This window comes from Schistocerca gregaria, chromosome X (genome assembly GCF_023897955.1).
Source record: "Schistocerca gregaria isolate iqSchGreg1 chromosome X, iqSchGreg1.2, whole genome shotgun sequence".
Lineage (NCBI taxonomy): Eukaryota > Metazoa > Arthropoda > Insecta > Orthoptera > Acrididae > Schistocerca > Schistocerca gregaria.
In genome coordinates this window covers 750,402,342-750,424,212 of record NC_064931.1, presented here as the reverse complement: position 1 = coordinate 750,424,212, position 21,871 = coordinate 750,402,342, and the positions used below count along the sequence as shown (strand labels likewise).

At 43.1% G+C, this 21,871-nt stretch overlaps 1 protein-coding gene across 2 annotated transcripts in view; it reads right to left on the bottom strand.

Moving 5' to 3' along the window:
• LOC126299428 (uncharacterized) overlaps nucleotides 1–21,871 on the bottom strand; it is a 296,023-nt gene that overhangs the window by 181,197 nt on the left and 92,955 nt on the right. The window lies entirely within an intron of this gene.

The following is a 21,871-nucleotide window of genomic DNA, read 5'->3' as shown; positions in this document are numbered from 1 at the left end:
GTCTACCTCCTGCTCACTGAAGCAGAGATGGGTCAAGGTCTGCAGCGGAAGCCACCGCCAGAATTCACTCCCTTCCATTCAAGGCAGCACAAAGAAAAGAAAAATGACAGGTGTGGCCCGGACGAGGGCAGAGCGCTATGTTAGGAGACAACCGTCGCAATACTCGCCTCACGTAGTGAACGGTGTACCACAGGGCTAGAGGCGCATTTAGTCGCAAGTCTGTTCATCTACCCGGAGACAGGTTGTTGTCTGACGATGATGATGATGGTGGTGGTAATAATAATAATAATTAATTCTAAAGTTCGGTAGTCATGGCAACTATGAAAGACAACGGTATTTTTTTTTGTGTGTAAGGTCGTGAGCGTATTTTCAGAAGCTGTGCTAGACATAACTACCTACTTATGTGGAGAAGAATACACTATGGAAAAATGCAGCGCATGCGGAGTAATGCTATTAGCCGCAGCCCGTGTACACTGAAGGCTAGAAGGTTGCATAACTAATCAGGCTATCAAACAATCCGAAGACCGCTGACGCCAACGTCATCTAACTTCGACGCACCACACCATCCAATCTGTGCAATTATTTAAATATTGCCAGCTTGCCGTCCTGCACAACATATCAAGCGCTGTCGGTGTTTTTACGATTCAGTATCTAAACCGGTAAAAACTTCGTAGTCCGCCTGTATTTGTTAGTTCGCCTGGCAAGACCTTTTCTCAGAAACGGGTTGAGGTATCAAGTTGAAATTTATGTCACATACTAAGGTCCACGGTACCTTGGCGACTTAAAAAATGGAAGCTTCTAAGTCAATGCAATCAAAACATACGGCCACTTGTGTCACATACTTTGATATTCACATACTCTCTTCATTAAAAATGTAAATAAACTATCTAATACATAATTAAGTTTGTTTGGAATGTTTCAAGAACGAATCCTACTAGCAATGGTCCGGTTTTTCTATATAACCTGTGTTTATGGTGATGGTTGGTTTGTGGGCCCTCAACTGCGCGGTTATCAGCGCCCATAAAAATTCCCAATCTTTACTCAGTCCATTCTCGCCACGTTAATGAGTGATGATGAAATGATGAGCACAACACAAACACCCAGTCCCCGGGTGGAGAAAATCCCGAACCCTGCCGGCAATCGAGACCGAGACACCGTGATCCAAAGACAGCAATGCTAGCCACTATATCACGAGTTGCGGATAAGCTGTGTTTAGTCAGAACTACATAATACTGTAACTGTAATATTTGTAAATCCGATAGATAGTAAACAGTAAATCGACTTTTTGGCTACGACACAATATTAAAGACATACTGCGCTGTACAGATTAACGTCGCTGGTTGGTGTGCTACGGGTCGCCGGTTCAAACCGGACCAGCAGCAATTATTCTTTATCTCGTATTGATCGTTTCTGGAAAGTTCTTGGAGTATCTTACGTTTGTAATGTTTGTATATCTTAAGTATTCACTGGTTATATAAATACTAGCACTCTGGAATACTCGATGTGTGTATAAATAACTGCGCTCTGCGTCCCAGAGTTCATCTACATGTACACGGATACTCTGCAATTCACATTTAAGTGGCTGGCAAATGGTTCATCAAACCAACTTCACAATAATTCCATATTACTGCACTCTCGACAAGCGCACGGAAAAAACGAACACCTATATCTTTCCGTGCGAGCTCTGATTTCCCTTATTTTATTATGATGCTCGTTTCTCCCTATGTAGGTCGGAGTCAACAAAATATTTTCGTATTCGCAGGAGAAAGCTGGTGATTGAAATTTCACGACAAGATCCCGCCGCAACGAAAAACGCCTTTGTTTTAATGATATCCACGCAAATCCTGTATCATGTTTGTAACACTCTCTTTCCTATTTCTCGACAACACAAAAAGTGCTGCTCTCCTTTGAATTTTCTCGGTGTACTCCGTTAATCCTATCTGGTAACGATACAATCTGTTGCCTCTTCTAAGTGTTCTGCCAATAAATCGCAGTCTTTGGTTCGCCTTCCCCACAACATATTCTATGAGTTCTTTGCAACTTAAGTTGTTCGTAATTACTAAGTATTTAGTTGAATTTACGGCCCTTAGATTAGATTTATTTATCGTGTAGCCCAAGTTGAAAGGATTCTTTTTAGCACTCATGTGGATGACCTCACACTTCCATCATTATTATTGTCACTTGCCAATTTTCGAACCATACAGATAGCTTTTCTAAATCGTTTTGCAATTTGGTTTGATCTTATGGTGACTTCGATAGACAATAAACGACAGCATCATCTGCAAACAACCTAAGACGGCTGCTCAGATTGTCTCCTAAATCGTTTATATAGATAAGGTTCAAATGGTTCAAATGGCTCTGAGCACTATGGGACTTAACATCTGAGGTCATCAGTCCCCTAGAACTTAGAACTACTTAAACCTAACTAACCTAACTAACCTAAGGATATCTCACACATCCCTGCCCGAGGCAGGATTCGAACCTGCGACCGTAGCAGTCGCGCGGTTCCGGACTGGCCTAGAACCGTATATAGATAAGGAACAGCAGAGGGCCTATAACACTACCTTGGGGAATGCCAGAAATCACTTCCGATTTACTCGAAGACTTTCCGTCAGTTACTACGAACTTTGACTTCTCTGACAGGAAATCACAAATCCAGTCGCATAACAGACGATATTCCATAAGCACACAATTTGATTACAAGTCGCTTCTGAGGTACATTGTCAAAAGCTTTCGGGTAATCTAGAAATACGGAATCAATATGAAATCCCTAGTCAACAGCACTCAACACTTCGTGAGAGTAAAGAGCTAGTTGTGTTTCAGAAGAGCTATGTTTCCTAAATCCAATGTTGACTATGTGTCAAAAGACAGTCCATTTCGAGGTAATTCATAACGTCGGAACACAAAATATGTTCCAAAATCCTGCTGCATATCGACGTTAATGATTGGGCGTGTAATTTAGTTCCGTTATGATAATGATGATGCAGTTTGGTTTGTGGGGCGCTCAACTGCGAGGTCATCAGCGCCCGTACGAAGTCCCAATTTTTACACAGTGCAATCTAGCCACTGTCACGAATAATGATGATGATGATGATGATGATGATGATGATGATGATGAAACGATGACGGCAACACAAACACACAGTCCCCGGGCAGATAAAATCCCAAATCCGGTCGGTAATCGAACCCGGGACCCCATAATCCCGAGGCAGCAACGCTAGCAGCTGGACCACGAGCTGCGGACTAGTTCCGTTATAACTGTACGTTGGTTTCAGTAATAAACGCTCTTTTTGTTCTAAGTGTTGAACTGTACTGTGGTCTCGAAGCGACAATATGAGCTCAATTTTGGTACATTGCAAACACAAAGAGGTATACTAAAAAATGCGAAGTTAGTGTTGAGAGATATAGTGTTGTTAAAAAGCACGAAATTCTGTACATAAACACTGTCACATGGCAGTGCAATTTAAACGCATAGAGAAACAGGTGCGTACAGAAACAATTTATAGCTTTACCAACAAACTGATGCATATTTTATTTGACGTCAACAGGTTCACAAAATTTCCCCACACAGTATTCAGCACGCATTGTGATCCGCATATATTTATTTATTTGTATTTAACAACGTTTTCCACTTATGCTAACTCATATTAAGATGGTCAACAGGCAGAGTACTTCGTGAGCGTAGGTGGAATGAAAGCAAGCCATAACTCTGAGGCCGTGAAACGTACGGGGAGTCTGGGACGTGTCTACTTACTGCATCCGCTTGCACACGCCACCACATATCAGTATAAGTGCACTGGGATTATTTTCGCCGTCATTTTCCCCGTCTCAAAGGCACTAGTTCTCTAAGATTTGTGAGGAATCTCTAGAGAGGTCTGAGAGAGATACTGGCACACTGAATTTTGGAGTTGACGCATGTTTACACAGCACTTGGCAATACGTGTCACTCTGTATTACTTTTTCTTCAGCATTTGTTCCGATGTATATCAGAATGCATTAATAATGTGGGAGCACTAGCAAAAATTTGATGATCACTTATTTTTAAACCTGTGGACGGATTCCTTTCATATTGTCGTAATCATTAGTTACCCAAAATCAATAAAGCAATGTGTGCCCTCCGTCTGGGGATCGCCTAAACTTTATTCTGTGTGTATTCGCAATGTACCTGTTTAAGTGTTACGATTCTGAGTCTACAACAGGGAACCAACCAAGCACTCACCAAGACGATGTGGAAAATCGCCTAAAACATACTGTGGCCAGTCGGTGTACCAAGTCGTGGATCATATTCAGGCTCTCACCCCTCTGTCTCAGAAGCAAGCGCGCCACGCAGTAATGAACGTTGGCTGCAACCATTACATACTGCTGCGGTTGGTACCCAATTCTCATACTGCTTCTTAAAATCGGAGGGATACTTAAGTATTTAACAGTACGTTTATTTGTTCTTTCCGAAGGTTCATACCAGTCTTTCTCCTTTTTCCAACTAAAGGAAAGTTTACAAAAACAAACTCTTTCTACACATATTTGTACGTAAGAACGCTTCCCGTATGAAGTCTGACATCTTGATTAGCAGCGTAATTCCAGATTTCAACTTTTTAAAACAATTTTGATGTACAGAATATTTAAAAATACTATCCTTCTTTGGGAAGCTTTATAATGTAAATTTAGCTACCTTCACGTTTTCAATATATCAACTACTTTTTCTTCGCTTGAATGAGCCAATTTTCTTGTTGAACTCATGTTCGCATGAGGAATAACGTATCTTCTCTTGAAAAGTTTACACATCGAAACGACATGTCGGTAGTACATTTCCGCATCTGTCTGTCACAGAAATTACAAGCGGAGATTACCAAGTGAGGAAGAATAAGTATATCACGTCATTCACTATTGTGAGTTTTATGCATTACTGAAATTTTCCACCATAAGCTGGCGCAACACTAACATAAATCACAATTCGCTAATAATATTGTAGTCTCTAGCACTTTCGTCAGTCTGTAGTCTCTCTGATAGTATTTCAGATTCGACTTCGTAGGTAATAAAAATGCGTATTTATTTTACCATGCGCGTTTTGCTTTATTCAGTCAGGGGTTAGAAATCAAAGATCTGAAACTGAGGTTTCGGCTCTAGACCTAAACACAGATAGTTCCGTCATTTTTACTTACTGCAATAAATGAAAATCATACTTCAATATCTTATAAAACTGTTTTAGATCAATAACCAAAACAAAAACCGTAAATACATTTGACTACATACAACTGACAATGGTTTAATGAATAATACAAACCAGTATCGTAAAATAAATACGCATTTTTTGTAACTGAAAAGACGAATTTGAAATCATCTACGGACATTATGGCCACACAAACAAAGTATCTAACCATCTTCCTGTCGGACTTAGTACGAACATACTGTCGACCAGCTAGCGAGTCGTTACACCTGTAGTTTATTACGGAACTGTTGATGCCGATGATTGGTTTGTGGGGCTCTCAGGTGCGCGGTTATCAGCGCCCGCACAAATTCCCAACCTTTGCTCAGTCCAATCTCGCCACTTTCAAGAAAGATGATGAAATGATGAGAACAACACAAACATCCAGTCATCTCGAGACAGGTGAAAACCCCTGATCCTATTACGGAATTCTGGTCAAGCTAGAAATGAACATTTCCCTCCTACTCATAGCTTTGCCAGATGGCAGAGTCACATTTATTGCACAACACGTTATGTCTGTAGGAGAAGGAGACTATCACAGTGAAGCTGTGAGAGCAGGTCTCGAATCGTGCCTGGATAGATGACTTGGTAAGAGCGTTACCTGCCACAGGCAAGGTTCCGGGTTCGAATCCCGGAACCGCACACAGTTTTAATCTGCGAGGAAATGCCAAAACAGCGAACACTCGACTGCAGAGTAGGGTATTATGGGAGCTGTCGATGTTTCAACTCGCGACTTTTGGATTATAATATCTCTTTACATCTGATCCGAAACTGTAAACTTTTGTAAATAAACAAAAAATAAGTGCACGGTTGCGTTCTGGCAGGGGAGGTTGTCTAGCTGTACATCAGACCGATTGGGAGCAGACCAGTGTTACACTTCTGCTTACTGCTATAAATTTTAATTCAGTACTCTTATAACGAAATACCCGGACACTTAAAGTTGCGGCACTTAGTAAAGCTATTTCTGTTAGCAACTTGACAGAGAAAGGCGAAATCACGTTTGTCCAGAGGCCTACGAGTGCGTTGCTCATACACTGGCCGAGAAGCCAGAAAGGCAAGATGCCCGCTTTGGATCACGAAGGACGCAGCAGATAGCAAGTGTGTGCCGACGGGCCGACGGCATTGTGTTTGCCGCCAAGTAAATGTGCCGCACATATCAACCACCCGCAAATGGAGCGAGTGCAATCGCTGTACAGGCCCAACACGCAGCCACTACCATACGACGGCTTCTCAACAGCCAGCGTCGTATCCCAAATATGGTACATTTATGAGCGAAAATATTATGACCACCTACTTAAAAGCATGAGGTCCACTTCTGGTACTCAATTCAGTAGCGATTCTGCATGTCACCGATTAGACAAGTACAAAATTGGCCATTAAAATTGCTACGCCAAGAAGAAATGCAGATGATAAACGGGTATTCATTGGACAAATATATTATACTAGAACGGACATGTGATTACATTTTCACGCAATTTGTGTGAATAGATCCTGAGAAATCAGTACCCAGAACAGCCACCTCTGGCCGTAATAACGGCCTTAATACGCTTGGGCATTGGCTCAAACAGAGCTTGGATGCCGTGTACAGGTACAGTTGCCCATGCAGCTTCAACACGATAGCACAGTTCATCAAGAATGGTGACTGGCCAGTTTCTCGGCCACCATTGGCTACACGTTTTCAATTGGTGAGAAATCTGGAGAATCTGCTGGCCAGGGCAGCAGTCGAACATTTTCTGTATCCAGAAAGGCCCATACAGGACCTGCAACACGCGATCGTGATTTGTCCTGCTGAAAATGTAGGGTTTCGCAGGGATCGAATGAAGGGTAGAGCCACGGGTCGTAACACATCTGAAATGTAACGTCGACTGTTCAGAGTGCCGTCAATGCGAAAAAGGGGTGACCGAGACGTATAACCAATAGCACCCCATACCATCACGCCGGATGATACGCCAGTATGGCGATGACGAATACACGCTTCCAATGTGTGTTCACCGCGATGTCGCCAAACACGGATGCGACCATCATGATGCTGTACACAGAACCTGGATTCATCCGAAAAAAATGACGTTTTGCCATTCGTGCACCCAGGTCTCCGAGCTGATAGTCCATGCTGCTGCAAACGTCGTCGAACTGTTCGTGCAGATGGTTGTTGTCTTGCAAACGTCTCCATGTGTTGACTCAGGGATCGAGACGTGGTTGCACGATCCGTTACAGCCATTTGGATAAGATGCCTGTCATCTCGACTGCTAGTGATACGAGGCCGTTGGGATCCAACACGGCGTTCCGTATTACCCTCCTGAACCCACCGATTCCATATTCTGCTAACAGTCATTGGATCTCGACCAACGCGAGCAGCAATGTCGCGGTACGATAAACCGCAATCGCGATAGGCTACAATCCGACCTTTGTCAAAGTCGGAAACGTGATGGTGCGCATTTCTCCTCCTCATACGAGACATCACAACAACGTTTCAACAGGCGACGCCACTCAACTGCTATTTGTGTATGAGAAATTGGTTGGAAACTTCCCTCGTGTCTACACGTTGTAGGTGTCGCCACCGGCGCCAACCTTGTGTGAATGCTCTGAAAAGCTAATCATTTGCATATCACAGCATCATCTTCCTGTCGGTTAAATTTCGCGTCTGTAGCACGTGATCTTCGTGGTGTAGTAATTTTAATGGCCAATAGTGTACTTCATAGGTTTTCAGAGTTTTATGGTACCAGCTGGCTACGCACAAGTCACACACTTCCCATAATTTACGGGTGGTTGGTTTGTGAGCGCGGAGCTGGCGCCTTATAGTGTCCCAGTTGGGGTTCATCAGATTCAGGTACGCCGAGTTTGATGGGCAAGACATCAGCGTGAGTTCACTATCATGCTCCTCAAACTATTACAGCACGATTCTGACCTTGTAACACGGACAGTTATCCTGGAGGAAGATGCCATCGCTGTTGAAGACATCAAGCATATGGGGATTAGGGGTGGTCCCTAACAATGTTTAGGTCACCTACATCTGTCATGGTGCCTTCGATCACTACCGCCAGTCCAATGGAAGCATGGTGAATATCTCCCATAACATAATAACATAATACTGCTACCACCGGCCTGCGTACGTTGCGTGCTGCATGTTTCGAGTAGCCGTTTGCCTGGATGACGGGCCGGCCGTTGTGGTCGTGCGGTTCTAGGAGCTTCAGTCTGGAACCGCGTGACCGCTACGGTCGCAGGTTCGAATCCTGCCTCGGGCATGGATGTGTGTGGTGTCCTTAGGTTAGTTAGGTTTAAGTAGTTCTAAGTTCTAGGGGACTGATGACCACAGATGTTAAGTCCCATAACGCTCAGAGCCATTTGAACCTGGAAGACGGCTTATCAGGACACGACCATCGACCTGGTTCAACTGGAGTCATCCGAGCGGGCGACAAGATTCAATTTATTGACCGCTGTAATCACTTTTGACGATGTTGCTGGGTCAACATGTGAGCATGTAGGGGTCCTTTGCGGCGGAACGCCTTGTTCAACACTATGCGCTGAACTGTGTGCTTCGTAACACTTGTGTCTGCGCCAGCACTCTGCTCTGTCGTCAGATCTGCCACAGATCGCCACCTACCCAGCTTTAGAGAGTGAGCAAGTCTCTGATCCCTACCTTCTGTGATTAGATATGGACGTTCAACTTCTTGTCACCTAGTCGTGGTCTTAGCCTTCTTCAACCACTTTCCATAGATGCTCACAACTATAGCACGAGAACAGCCGCCCAGCTTCGCCCAAGCATTGGAACACGACAGTCTTACTTTGGTCAAAGTCGCTTCGCATATTTCCACATTTGCGCCACTTATGGTTCAAATGGCTCTAAGCACCATGGGACTTAATATCTGAGGTCATCTGTCTCCTAGAACTTAGAACTACTTAAACCTAACTAACCTAAAGACATCACACACATACATGCCCGAGGCAGGTTTGAACATGCGACCGTAGCGGTCGCTCGGTTCCAGACTGTAGCGCCTAGAACCGCTCGGCCACTCCGGCAGGCAGCGTGAGAGTAAATACTGTTCCTATGTGCACCCACCAGCCAATTTCCAATTGCATAATTTATCGAGGGATTAACAATGATTATTTGTTTTATATGGCCAGATTTTTATCGATAATACACCTGCTCCACAAACCACATACATTTTATGTCCAGTACGATCGTATTCCATTCTGTATTGACATTCATACTACCTGCTTCACCCTGGATACTTTCCCGCCATATACATCTAGTATTCCTCTTCCTCGCGTTCTCTGCACTTTTCTCGAAAATGCTGTATTAGGTAGCTTGTCTTAGAGTCCTCTTGTACATGACCAACCCAGCACAACTCTTTCCTCTTCAGCACTGTGACGATGTTATGTTGTTTTTACAGCTCCCGTTTTACTTCATTTATTCTGATCTTCCAGGCTCTGGTATCATCAATGATTACGGATGCAAAAATATTTCTTAATGCTTCCTTCTAGAATGTCAATAGTTTCTCATTTTTTAAAAACTAAACGTTAGAGATTCACCTCCGTGGAAGAACACCGGCATTATAATAGACTGAAATATGCAAATTTTGAAGTTGTGGCGAAGAGTTTTTTTATAAGGATGTTGGCATAACTTTACAGCTTTCTGTTAGTTGTTCAGTGATGTACATCTATTGTATATTGGTTTGTTGTCCTCACTGAAGAGGTCCCCAAGTACTTAAGAAGGTTCTCTCTCTCGGAGGTTAATCTTAATCTGTCTACAGTCAAGAACGCAGTAATTATGTTTCTCATTAACACGTAGTTCTGCTTTCTCATTATGTGGCGTATTTTATATACTACGCACTTGTAGTAGACGCTCAGTAATGACTCGACAGTGTATAAGCCGTAGAAAGTGGTATCTTTAAAAGGAAGCCAGGTTATACCAGGAGCATGCAAGAAACTTCTTGTCGCGTTTAAAGTTCAGATAATTAACACAGAAGATCGTGCAATAATGAAAAGGGCGAAGCTTATCACCCGAGAAACATTTTACAGATACTGAAAAAAAGAGGCTGATTAAACTCCCTACACAAAGTGTCTCAATACTAAAACTTAATTAACGCAATGTTTCAATCTCGAGCTCTGCTGATGCTAAGAGCTGTACCGAAGTGAAATCCACTCTGCTTTCCCTTTCGGAAAGGATGTTTACGAAAAACAGCAAATACAGTGTATTCTATCAGACCAGACTTTCTAGTTTCCATTTGCTGTTGTGTGTAACAATGCTTTGTTAACTATGAATGTGACCGCCCCACAATTTCGTCGTGTGCAAAGTAATTGCGAATCATTTTATCGAACACGCGCTCACAGAAAAAGATTTGGTGTTTCTCACATCTCTCCACCTGCAGCCAGAATGGGTGCGAAAACGCCAACTCTCTCAGAGACTCACAAATTATACTCTTCATGTAAGCCCACACAAAAATATCGAGAGGAGTTACAACCAGGGATCTTAAGAGGCCAAACATCCGGGTTTCTTGAGACTAGACATCTTCCTCTGAGTCTTTGGTCGAACTTATACCAGACTATTTGTAAACCACTGTGGAGTTTCATCATCAAGTAGGAACATAGTTTGTGCCGAATAGCCAGTGCTATAAAAGAAGTTGAGCCGTATTTCAAAGCCTATCTCTACACGCGTTGGGGCATCCGTACGTTCGGGTGAAAAAGGTACGGCCCAAGGAAACGGGTATCAGGCAAACCCACTAGAGTGCAAATGACAGAAGAGTGTGTGTTTTCTTGATGCAACACACGGCAGATTCGTCAGCTAAAAACAGAGGAGGCGCACCAGAAGAGCCGAATGCCTCCTTTCAGAAAGCCACGGCGATTATTCGTAATAATGGTTCAAATGGCTCTGAGCACTATGGGACGTAACATCTGAGGTCATCAGTCCCCTACACTTAGAGCTACTTAAACCTAACCTACGTAAGGATATCACACACATCCATGCCCGAGGCAGGATTCGAACCTGAGCCCGTAGCGATCGCGCGGTTACAGACTGAAGAGCCTAGAACCGCTCGGGCACACCGGCTATTCGTAATAGTAGTGGAACTTTTGCTCATGGACTATCACAGATATCACTTGTGTTTACTTAAAATATATCATCTAAAGCCGCGTACAGAACATCAATACCGTCTTAGGAGACCAATGGCCATTTCGCAACCGCGATACATTTCCCCAAGAGTTTCGCCACCTCAAAAGTAGTAAAATTTTGCGAGTATACACTATTAATCCTGAATAGTTGTAAGCAAACTTTGATACCGTGTACAAGACCACTGTGCCAAATTCATTTATTTAGTTAGCATAGGTAACCACTACATAATTATCAAGTCACCGTGAGATATATAATCCCGTTTAAGACATAAGAGGTAGATCTGACTTGAAATATATAAGTAATAAACACACATAATAAAAAAAAAGTTTTGCATCACCCAGGTTCCCAGAACACCAGAAGACAACGTGTTGACTGTGGATATTCTATCACAGACACACTCTCTTTGACTGTTCAGAGATGTCACTAAACCCGCCCAAATGTGTAAACAACCGTGTATGAGCAGCGCCTATTAGATGGAGGGGGTCCGACAGCCGATCAGTTCCAGTCATTCCACCAGGAAGGAGGTACGCCGGACATGTGGCCGAGCGGCTCTGGGCGGTACAGTCTGGAACCGAGCGACCGCTATGGTCGCAGGTTCGAATTCTGCCTCGGGCATGGATGTGTGTGATGTCCTTAGGTCAGTTAGGTTTAATTAGTTCTACGTTCTAGGCGACTGACGACCTCAAAAGTTAAGTCGCATAGTGCTCAGAGCCATTTTGAACCAAGGAGGTACACGGCTCGTGTAGTACGTAGTTCAACCATGCCTACACGGTCAATACCGCGCTTTGATTGCGTTCGCATTCTTACTTTGTGCCAGGAAGAGTTCTCAACAAGGGAAGTGTCCAGGCGTCTCGGAATGAACCAAAGCGGTGTGAAATGGTCGTACGGGAAAATCCCCACTTCATCGATACCTCGGACATTCTGTGTCACATCGCTCATGCGCCGACTATAACACCATGTTCAAACTCACTTAAATCTTGAGAACCTGCCACTGTAGCAGCAGTAACCGATCTAACAACTGCGCCAGGCACTTGTCTTATATGAGCGTTGACAGGAGCCTTATTCTGCCTGTTTACATATCTCTGTATTTGAATACATATGCCTATACCAGTTTATTTGGCGCTTCAGTGTGTATTGTGGTAAACTGACTAATTCCTACCGCGAGAATAAATTACAGCGGCAATACCCTTTTGGGGATAGTACAATCAGCCGTCACCAGATCGCGGGAGGAGCGAAAGCTCGTCAATTTGACAGAACATGATGGCAAACTCTTATTTATTGATTAGTTGCCGTTGTTACATACGACATGTAGTCTAGAAGGTATTTCAGTCCGTGTTTCACAGTTATTTACATGATTAAAATCCAAAGTGCCATACAAACGCTAAGGCAGGTCGTGGATATAGTGCCAACAGAAATCACTAGATCGCGGATCAAACAAAAGATCGAACACAACCCGAGATTTGCCGAACTGTGACGTAAATTGTTCTAATGGTTCGAGTCGTGCACAAGCACAGCCCTTCTTGAAACACTGAAAACTGAGCTGAAACAATAGATCAATTCTCCAAAACCACAATGAGATACTTATCGCAAAACGTAACAATAGATGGTACAAAAGTCAGAACCGGAAGCCCATTTTTTTTAATGAATGCTGCAGGTGATGTTTTCATTCGTCGCATTCTGCTAACACCCAGTGATTCAACTATGCCCTTCAATACAAAGCCATTACAGTTCCATATGCACCTTGTATTTGCTATGAGTATCAATAAGGCACAGAGCCAATCACTTTGTGTGGCAGATATTATTCCGGCCAATGCCAGCCACTGCACCTAGTATTGGAATAAATACAGGGTGATCAAAAAGTCAGTATAAATTTGAAAACTTAATAAACCACGGAACAATGTAGATAGAGAGGTAAAAATTGACACACATTTTTGGAATGACAAGGGGTTTTATTAAAACAAAAACAAAAAAGTTCACAAAATGTCCGACAGATGGCGCTGGACAGCGAAACTGCTACCGTGACGGGTGAGAGGTACACCGATATGTTACAGAATCGCATCATCCCCAGCCTGGCTGACAAACACCTGCTGGAACGTACGATGTTTATGCAGTATGGCACTTCACTCCATATTGCTAGACGCGTGAAAGATCTCTTGCGCGCGTCGTTTGCTGATGATCGTGTGCTCAGCCGCCACTTTCGTCATGCTTGGCCTCCCAGGTCCCCAGACCTCAGTCCGTGCGATTATTGGCTTCGGGGTTACCTGAAGTCGCCAGTGTATCGTGATCGACCGACATCTCTAGGGATGCTGAAAGACAACATCCAACGCCAATGCCCCACCGTAACTCCGAACATGCTTTACAGTGCTGTTCACAACATTATTCCTCGACTACAGCTATTGTTGACGAATGATGGTGGACATATTGAGCATTTCCTGTGAAGTTCATTATCTTTGCTTTGTCTTACTTTGTTATGCTAATTATTGCTATTCTGATCAGATGAAGCGCCATCTGTCGGAAATTTTTTGAACGTTTGTATTTTTTTGGTTCTAATGAAACCCCATGTCATTCCAAGCATGTGTGTCAATTTTTTCCTTTCTATCTACTTTATTCCGTGATTTATTCAGTTTTCAAATTTATACTGACTTTTTGATCACCCGGTATATGAAATTAATATTGTGCAGAATGTGCAGGAACTGTACACGTACATAACTAACTACTAGGGTATAAAATTTCCCTAGAAGGGCACTTTTTTTGAAGTAAACAGTGTCAGAGAAGAAGTGAATAAAAGCTGAGAGGCAGTTAGGTTTAGCTGACTGCGCCTTTGAGTGCCAATGGAAAGAGAGTCCCGCACGGCTACATCCGAGAGCAACGGATATTTACGCTCAGTTTGACCGCTGCAAATCAAACAACTCGCAGCCTGGCTGTTTGCATCGGCAGTTGGGTGCGAACGATGCCGTGAAAAGGATCTACGTATCAAGCTGTCCTTTAGAATTGAAATACACGGGTTTTGCTTGGCTTTCGAACGATATAAATTCTTTGAAAGTTCAAACACTCTTCGTTAACCTTTTTGACAACTAAACCTCTCATCGTTATGCTAGTTAGCTTTAAGCTGTGCCACTGTACAATCTTTAAAGAACACCTGCGATCAGGAAAATCTTTCTGGCGCATACAATTTCCAATAAGAGAGAAGGGTCGTTGTTATAATGAGATGGCCTCCCGCTTGTTTTACCAAGGAATTGTTCAGCTAAGGAATATGAAATTGGATTTTTTCCGATTTACATTCTTGCATTACAGCGGAGATGAGTAGGAGACCAGTATTATGTTAAGCAACGGACTTTGCGCGAAACGAGTTTCTTGCGGAAAGCAGAGAAATAACGTCACCAATAAAGTTGTTAACAGATCAATAGGAAGAATATAAGTCATGGTTCAAAAATATTAACACGAATTATTTACAGAAGAATGCAAAAACTGGTAAAAGCCAACCTCGGGGAAGGTCACTTTGGATTTCGGAGAAATGTACGAACACGCTTGGCAATACTGACCTCACCACATATCTTAGAAGATAGGTAAAGGAAAAGCAAACACACATTTAAAGCATTTATAAACTTAGAGAAAGATTTTGACATTGTTAACTGGGATAGTCTCTTTGAAGTTCTGAAGATAGCAGGGGGTAAAATACAAGGACAGAAGGCTATTTACAACTTGTACAGAAACCAGACGGCAGTTATAACAGTCGAGAGGCATGAAAGGGAAGCAGTGGTTGAGAAGGGCGTGAGATAGGGTTGTAACCTATCGTCGATGTTATTCAATCTGTACACCGAGCAAGCAGTTAAGGAAACTAAAGAAAAACTTGGATTAGGAAATAAAGTTCATGGAGAAGAAATAAAAACTGAGGTTTGCCAATTGCACTGTAATTCTGTCACAGACAGCAAACGACTTGGAAGAGCAGTTGAATTTAACTGACAGCATCTTGAAGGGAGGATATAAGATGAACATCAACAAAAGCAAAACAAAGGTTATGGAAAGTAGTCGAATTCAATGAGGCGATGGTGAGAGAAATAGATTAGAAAATGAGACACTTACAGTAGCAGATGAGCTTTGTTATTTGCGCAGTAAAATAACTGATGATGGCTGAAGTAGAGAGGCTATAAAATTTAGACTGGCAATGGCAAGAAAAGCATTTGTGAAGAAGAGAAATTTGTTAACATCGAATATAGATTTGTGTGTTAGGAAGTCTTTTCTGACAGTATTTTTATGTAGTGCAGCCATCTGTGGAAGTGAAACATGGATGATAAGCAGTTTAGACAAGAAGAAAATGGAGGCTTGTGAAATGTGGTACTCCAGAGGAATACTGAAGATTAGTTGGGTACGTCACGTTACTAATGAGGAGATACAGAACGGAAGTGGGGAGAAAATAAAGTTGACGTATAACCTGACTAAAAGAAGGGACCTGTTGATAGAACACATTCTAAGACATCAAGGGCTCAACAATTTAGTGCTGGAGGAAAGTGAGTGAGTGAGTGTGTGTGTGTGTGTGTGTGTGTGTGTGTGTGTGTGTGTGTGTGTGCGTGCGTGCGTGCGTGGATGGGGGGGGGGCTATAAAAATTGCAAAGGTAGACCAAGAGATGAGTCAGTAAGCAGGTTCTGAAGGATGTAGGTTGCAGTAGCTATTCGATGTGGGTTGCAGTAGCTATTCGGAGACCAAGAGGCTTGCACACGACAGAGTAGAATTGAGAGCTGCAGCAAACCATTCCTCGGGCTGAAGCGCGTAACAACAAGAAAAAGTCAGAATATAAGTGCAAAGTGCAACATCTGAGCCGACACCCGACCATAGGCGTCTCTCTTGACTCTTACTCTACATGTTATGTTGTATGTACAAATCAGTACGAATCACACAATCATTTGGAAGCGTTGATGAACAACGTTTACACGAGTAAAATTGTGTCCACTTTCCGGTATTTCTTGTGTCGGTGGAAGCAGGTGAGTCTTGTATACACGAACAGTTGCCGAAGTCAAACTCAGTCCCGTCTTTAATGTGTGTGTTTATACCGACTAACGAAAGGTAACGCTTATCGACATTTTAGCAGTGTATTTAGATATAAATTATGCACCAGAACAACCAAGGAACTGAAGCAGCTCGGGACAGCGTCGATTTACTGTTGCAGAACCTGAGTGCCTTGTCGCCACAGAAGTTTTGCATCCTATTCTTCCATCTGCATTGAGAACGGTGGTTAGAAACAGTCTGCAAAGCTTGAAAGCGTGTTTCAGGGTGGGTTGTGCTCAGAAATAATTGCTTAGAAAAAAAAATTGATATGTTGCTCCGTTTCAGAGTTAATTAGCACTGAAGTTGGCCAATCAGGCTGATGCACGAGCAAATTCAAGCGGCTCGCCTGCGACGTTGTCTCCAAAAGCGGACTTCGTTTAATTTTTTAAAACCGAACAGGACAGCGACACAAAAATTGGTCATGAGACGGCAATAAGGATCGAAGCCGAGTCAAAGGTCTAACTTCAATGCTAATTAACTCGGAAACAGGGCAACGTATCGAATTTCTTTCTTAACAATTTTCTCTCACACACCTACCCTGCAACATCCTTACAAGCCTTTCAGACCACCGTCTATGTATGTGTGTTAGATTTGAGGCGATTCGTGAATGAGTCGTTCATTTGAACGACTCTAAATAAAGAATCGAATCGTGATACGGACGAATCGTCGTTCAAAAGAATCGTAAGAACGATTGCGTGTTTCCGAGTCGTGACGATTCCAAGTTCCAAAGATTCATCGATTCTTAGTACGCTATGCTTCGAAGACAACTTCCGAATCATGCCGAGTGATTACGACCGCCAGATGGCAGTAAAGTGGCGGATGCGTGTGAGCAAAGGAAGGAATTTTGCACCACCTTTCGCACAAATCGACTCTTTCCTGGCATACTAAAATAAAACAATAGATGCAATCAAATCAAACGTGACCTTTCATCAATTAAGGCATTACACGTATAACTCGAGAATCACACTAGTAACGTTATAAGCATATTTGCTCATAAATAAACTATTTCTGGCATATCTTATCATGACACAGTTCGATTCTAACCCCATTGAAAATTTCAGACATGTCCTGCCATCTGTGAGTAAGATGTAGAACGTTTTGCATTCGCCATCGCAGACTAGAACGAATCGTAGGAATCGATTCGCAAAGTGAGGAGAATGAATCGTAGGAATCGAATCGGGAAAAAGAATCGTGTTGCCCAACTCTGGTGTGTGTGTGTGTGTGTGTGTGTGTGTGTGTGTGTGTGTGTGTGTGTGGAGGGGGGGGGGGGGGCAGCTGGGATAACAAACACTGTCGAATGGCGCCGGGGTATTATTTACCGAACGAACTGCGATGATAGGCAATTAACACATTGCAAGCACTTCGAAATCTCACACTAGTGAGTAACTATCCGCACTGGCTACCGACTCGCACCGGTTTGCTGTCATGCACTCACTGGAATAGCAACGCGACGCGATGCCAACCACTGCCGCCCTCGCTGGAACGACCGGAAGAGTGATATCATCGGGTAGTGTGCGCAGAAGGCAGAACGTGTCGTGTGTGCGAGGCGACCAGGCGCGTGTGGAGCGCCCACCGTTCTCGATGAAACGGATTCTTTTCACCTGGCATGCCAGCACGTACAGTACACTGGGCTGCAGTGCAATCTGACTAATCCTGCTTCAGCTTCCACAGTAATTCCATCAAACATCTGTAAAAGAGATGCCTTAGGCGTGGAAATCCCTCTTATGCTCGACCCTGGATGCACAGATTTCTGCTTCCGCATCACTTAACTACAGCACAATCCTTTAGGACTGCCATTGCACAGATGATTTTAAACAGCGTACTTCTGACATAAGAAACTAATGACCGAAAAGACTTTTTTTTCTTTACTACAGTAAGCTTTTTAAACCTTATAGGAACCAATTAAGCTCCTAGAAATTTAATTAACAGACACCTGCTGATCGAAGGGATCACCAACCTTCGTGTTTTGCGAAAGCTTATTTGCCGTCACGTAAGATCTTTCTCTTCAAGTGCAGCTTCGGCTGTAATAAACTGTTGTTAAACTCGTAGCACGTAGTCAGAATGACGACCGCCAACTTTAATACACGCATTAAAATATATTTTGTTGACCGAAATCAACTTTCTTTTCCCTTGTGCTTACCTCGTCTAACACGCGGACCACTCTTTCAGAATTTGGCAAATTTTATTTTGTTATTTAAACTGGTGGTCAGATGCCCTTCCTAACGTCACGGTCATCAAAGGATTTAACTCGTATGTGCCTTCTCTGAGTGAATTGCGTAAACTTTATTCTGTCTGTTACATTTTGTTTGTGTGACGTATTCTCTGTGGCGGAATTCTGGGGACCAGCCCACCATGTACCTAAGTGAGCGCGAGAAACCGCCGAAAAACCGCACTGAGACTGGCCATGTACCAGCCCGCAGTCGTTAATCCGCCGAGTTTATTCGAAAAAAAAAAAAAAAAAAAATGGTTCAAATGGCTCTGAGCACTATGGGACTTAACATCTGAGGTCCTCAGTCCCCTAGAACTTAGAACTACTTAAACCTAACTAACCTAAGGACATCACACACACCCATGCCTGAGGCAGGATTCGAACCTGCGACCGTAGCGGTCGCGCGGTTCCAGACTGAAGCGCCTAGAACCGCTTGGCCACTCCGGCCGGCGTGTATTCAATTCGGGTCAAGCCCACCTCCCTGTCTTGCAAGCTATCGCGCTGCGCATTACGCTACGAGCAGTTCATTGACAGATCTGAACTCTGGGATCAAAACCATCTGGCACCATTGGACGCCGGCACTGTTTATTAAAAATTTGAGTTTCACGGGCAAGGTAACCGCGGCTGATTCGCAAATCTTCTGCCACATGGTACAAAACCGTATCTTAAAAATTTTCTGTGCGAATAACTATTTGTCGAGAAAATTAGTCAAATCTTTAACTTTAACGTTCTATTTTCAGTTTACAAACACGTGGTCACACGCATTGCTCATTCACGGCCTAGTATCGCCCGAAATAGCCATTTGCAACTACTTACTTCTTGTCTAAAATTAATGAGTTTTGGTAAAGTCTTAAATTTGACCCTAAAGGTCTGAGATACCTTCATAGAGATAACATTCTTCGTGTTTGTATACTGCCCCATTCCTACAGGGCCACAGAGTCCAAATGTAGGACAAGATGGGGCACGTACCACCTCCCCGATTCTGAGCATAACTTTTTACTCGAAACAGAACTCTTATCAATTTCTAGCAATGGTTGTCTGCGACTCTACTAAACTGCAGATTTAACATTGCCAAGAGGGACGGGAAATAATGTGACTTCGCAATCACTGTTTTCTTTCGTGTCGCGCTGTTTATGGGAAAGTATGATGTGTGCTTGATGCGGCGACGGTTTCGGTGCTATTCTGCAGTCAAGATTAATGCGAATCTTTCCACAACAGTGTGTACAATCTTTTATCTGTCGCCTTCACGTACAGGCCTCAACGAGTTGCAGAAAGGGACCTGCCGGCCTGGAACTGCACGACCGCTACGGTCGCAGGTTCGAATCCTGCCTAGGGGATGGGTGTGTGTGATGTCCTTAGGTTAGTTAGGTTTAAGTATTTCTAAGTTCTAGGGTACTGATGACCTCAGATGTTAAGTCCCACAGTGCTCAGAGCCATTTGAATCATTTTTGAACCAGAAAGGGACCAGCCAAACACATTAGCGCTGGGATTCCGACGTCAGTTCCCAGCACAACTTGAAAATGCCAGCGGGGTACTTGCCCGTTATCAGTCCAAAATTCCCACAAGGCCGCCCTCTTCCCTTTGTTGCACAACGTAATCACAATTGTAGCGTACTGTTTGTCTATGGACGTGGAAGACCAGTACTGGAAAGCTGATTCTGCATCCAGTTTTACACGACGGAACTACTTTAGTGGACTCTGAAGAACACGGGCATGTTAAAATGTACGAGGTGAACATCTATACTTCATCTATGGAGCAAAATAAAATTTCCGGAAAAATTAAATACTATTTTATGCACTTGAAGAAAAAAAGTGAAACATCAGGGCTGAAAAAACAGTGTCTACTCCAGGGAACTGGGATCTGCTCAAACTCTGCAGCACATGCAGTCATAGAGCTACGAATTCTACACTTCAAATGGCGTGGCTGCTCAATGAATGTGACAAACTGAAGATAGACTCATATAGTCGTATACGTGTCCCAAGTTACACTTCGCCCAATCCACCTAAAAATATAGCTTACAAAACATAATTGATTCAACTTTGGTTATGGCAGTGTACATTTAAAAAATGGAAATAGTGAAAAAATAAAATAAACCAATATGATCAGTCCTTTAGTCCTGTACTCAAACAAAGTGACACCAGAGTCGAATAAGAGTTTTGTAAAGTTTATGCACTGATTCTCTGCATTAACGTGGCCTCTTTGTTGGTTCTTTTTGTTGATACACAACACGACTTTTTCACTAGATTTTTTTTAAATTACACATTTTCAATTTTCAGAAATATGAACTAATTTTTGTGAATATTTTCAAGATATATTTTGTAAGTCGCATACCTTCGATAAAATAATCTGACACTATACTTTCAGAGCGTTGAGGCTATAAAGGTGGCATCTATATTCATAGTAATAATATAATAAGATTTACTTTGCATATGCTATTGAAATATGTTTACCGTTTAGGTACGTTAAAAGAACTAAATGGATAGCTATCAATTGTTACAAATAAAATAGGTTTTGTACATGTCCTGTCAGTATTTGGTTCTTGGGGCAGGACACGTTTCCAGGCTCACCGAATCAATTATATAAAAATGGCAATTTTGGAATGTTGTCTCCTTTCTGCGAACGCATATGTACATAATGTCAACTTGCAACTTCACAGGACTTACTTCTTGGATTAGCCAAGTGAACATCTTCACCTTAATCCCACAGAGCAGCTTAGCGGAGCTGTAGAAATGTGAGTTCCAGCTCGCAGTCTTCCGCAGTGCCTTATGACACTGCGGAAAGGAATGAGGGAATATTAGATTTGTCGTCCCGTCTACCATAATGTCATTAGAGGAAGAGCTGAATCCAGAATTGGTAAAGGAACTTCGGCGTGTCTTCCTCAAAGGAAGCATCACTTTAAGCGAATAAGAAAGAAACTAAATCTCCTCGCGAAACGGGATCCACTATCTTACAACTGCGTCACCTCGCTTATTATGACAGTGAGGGCAACTTCACTAGGGGTCTACATCTACATTTATATTCCGCAAGCCACCCAACGATGTGTGGTGGAGGGCACTTTACGTGCCACTGTCATTACCTCCCTTTCCTGTTCCAGTCGCGTATGGTTCACGGGAAGAACGACTGCCAGAAAACCTCCGTGCGCGCTCGAATCTCTCTAATTTTACATTCGTGATCTCCTCGGGAGGTGAGAGCAGGGGGACGCAATATATTCGCACACCTCATCCAGAAACGCACCCTCTCGAAACCTGGACAGCAAGCTACACCGCGATGCAGAGCGCCTCTCTTGCAGAGTCTGCCACTTGAGTT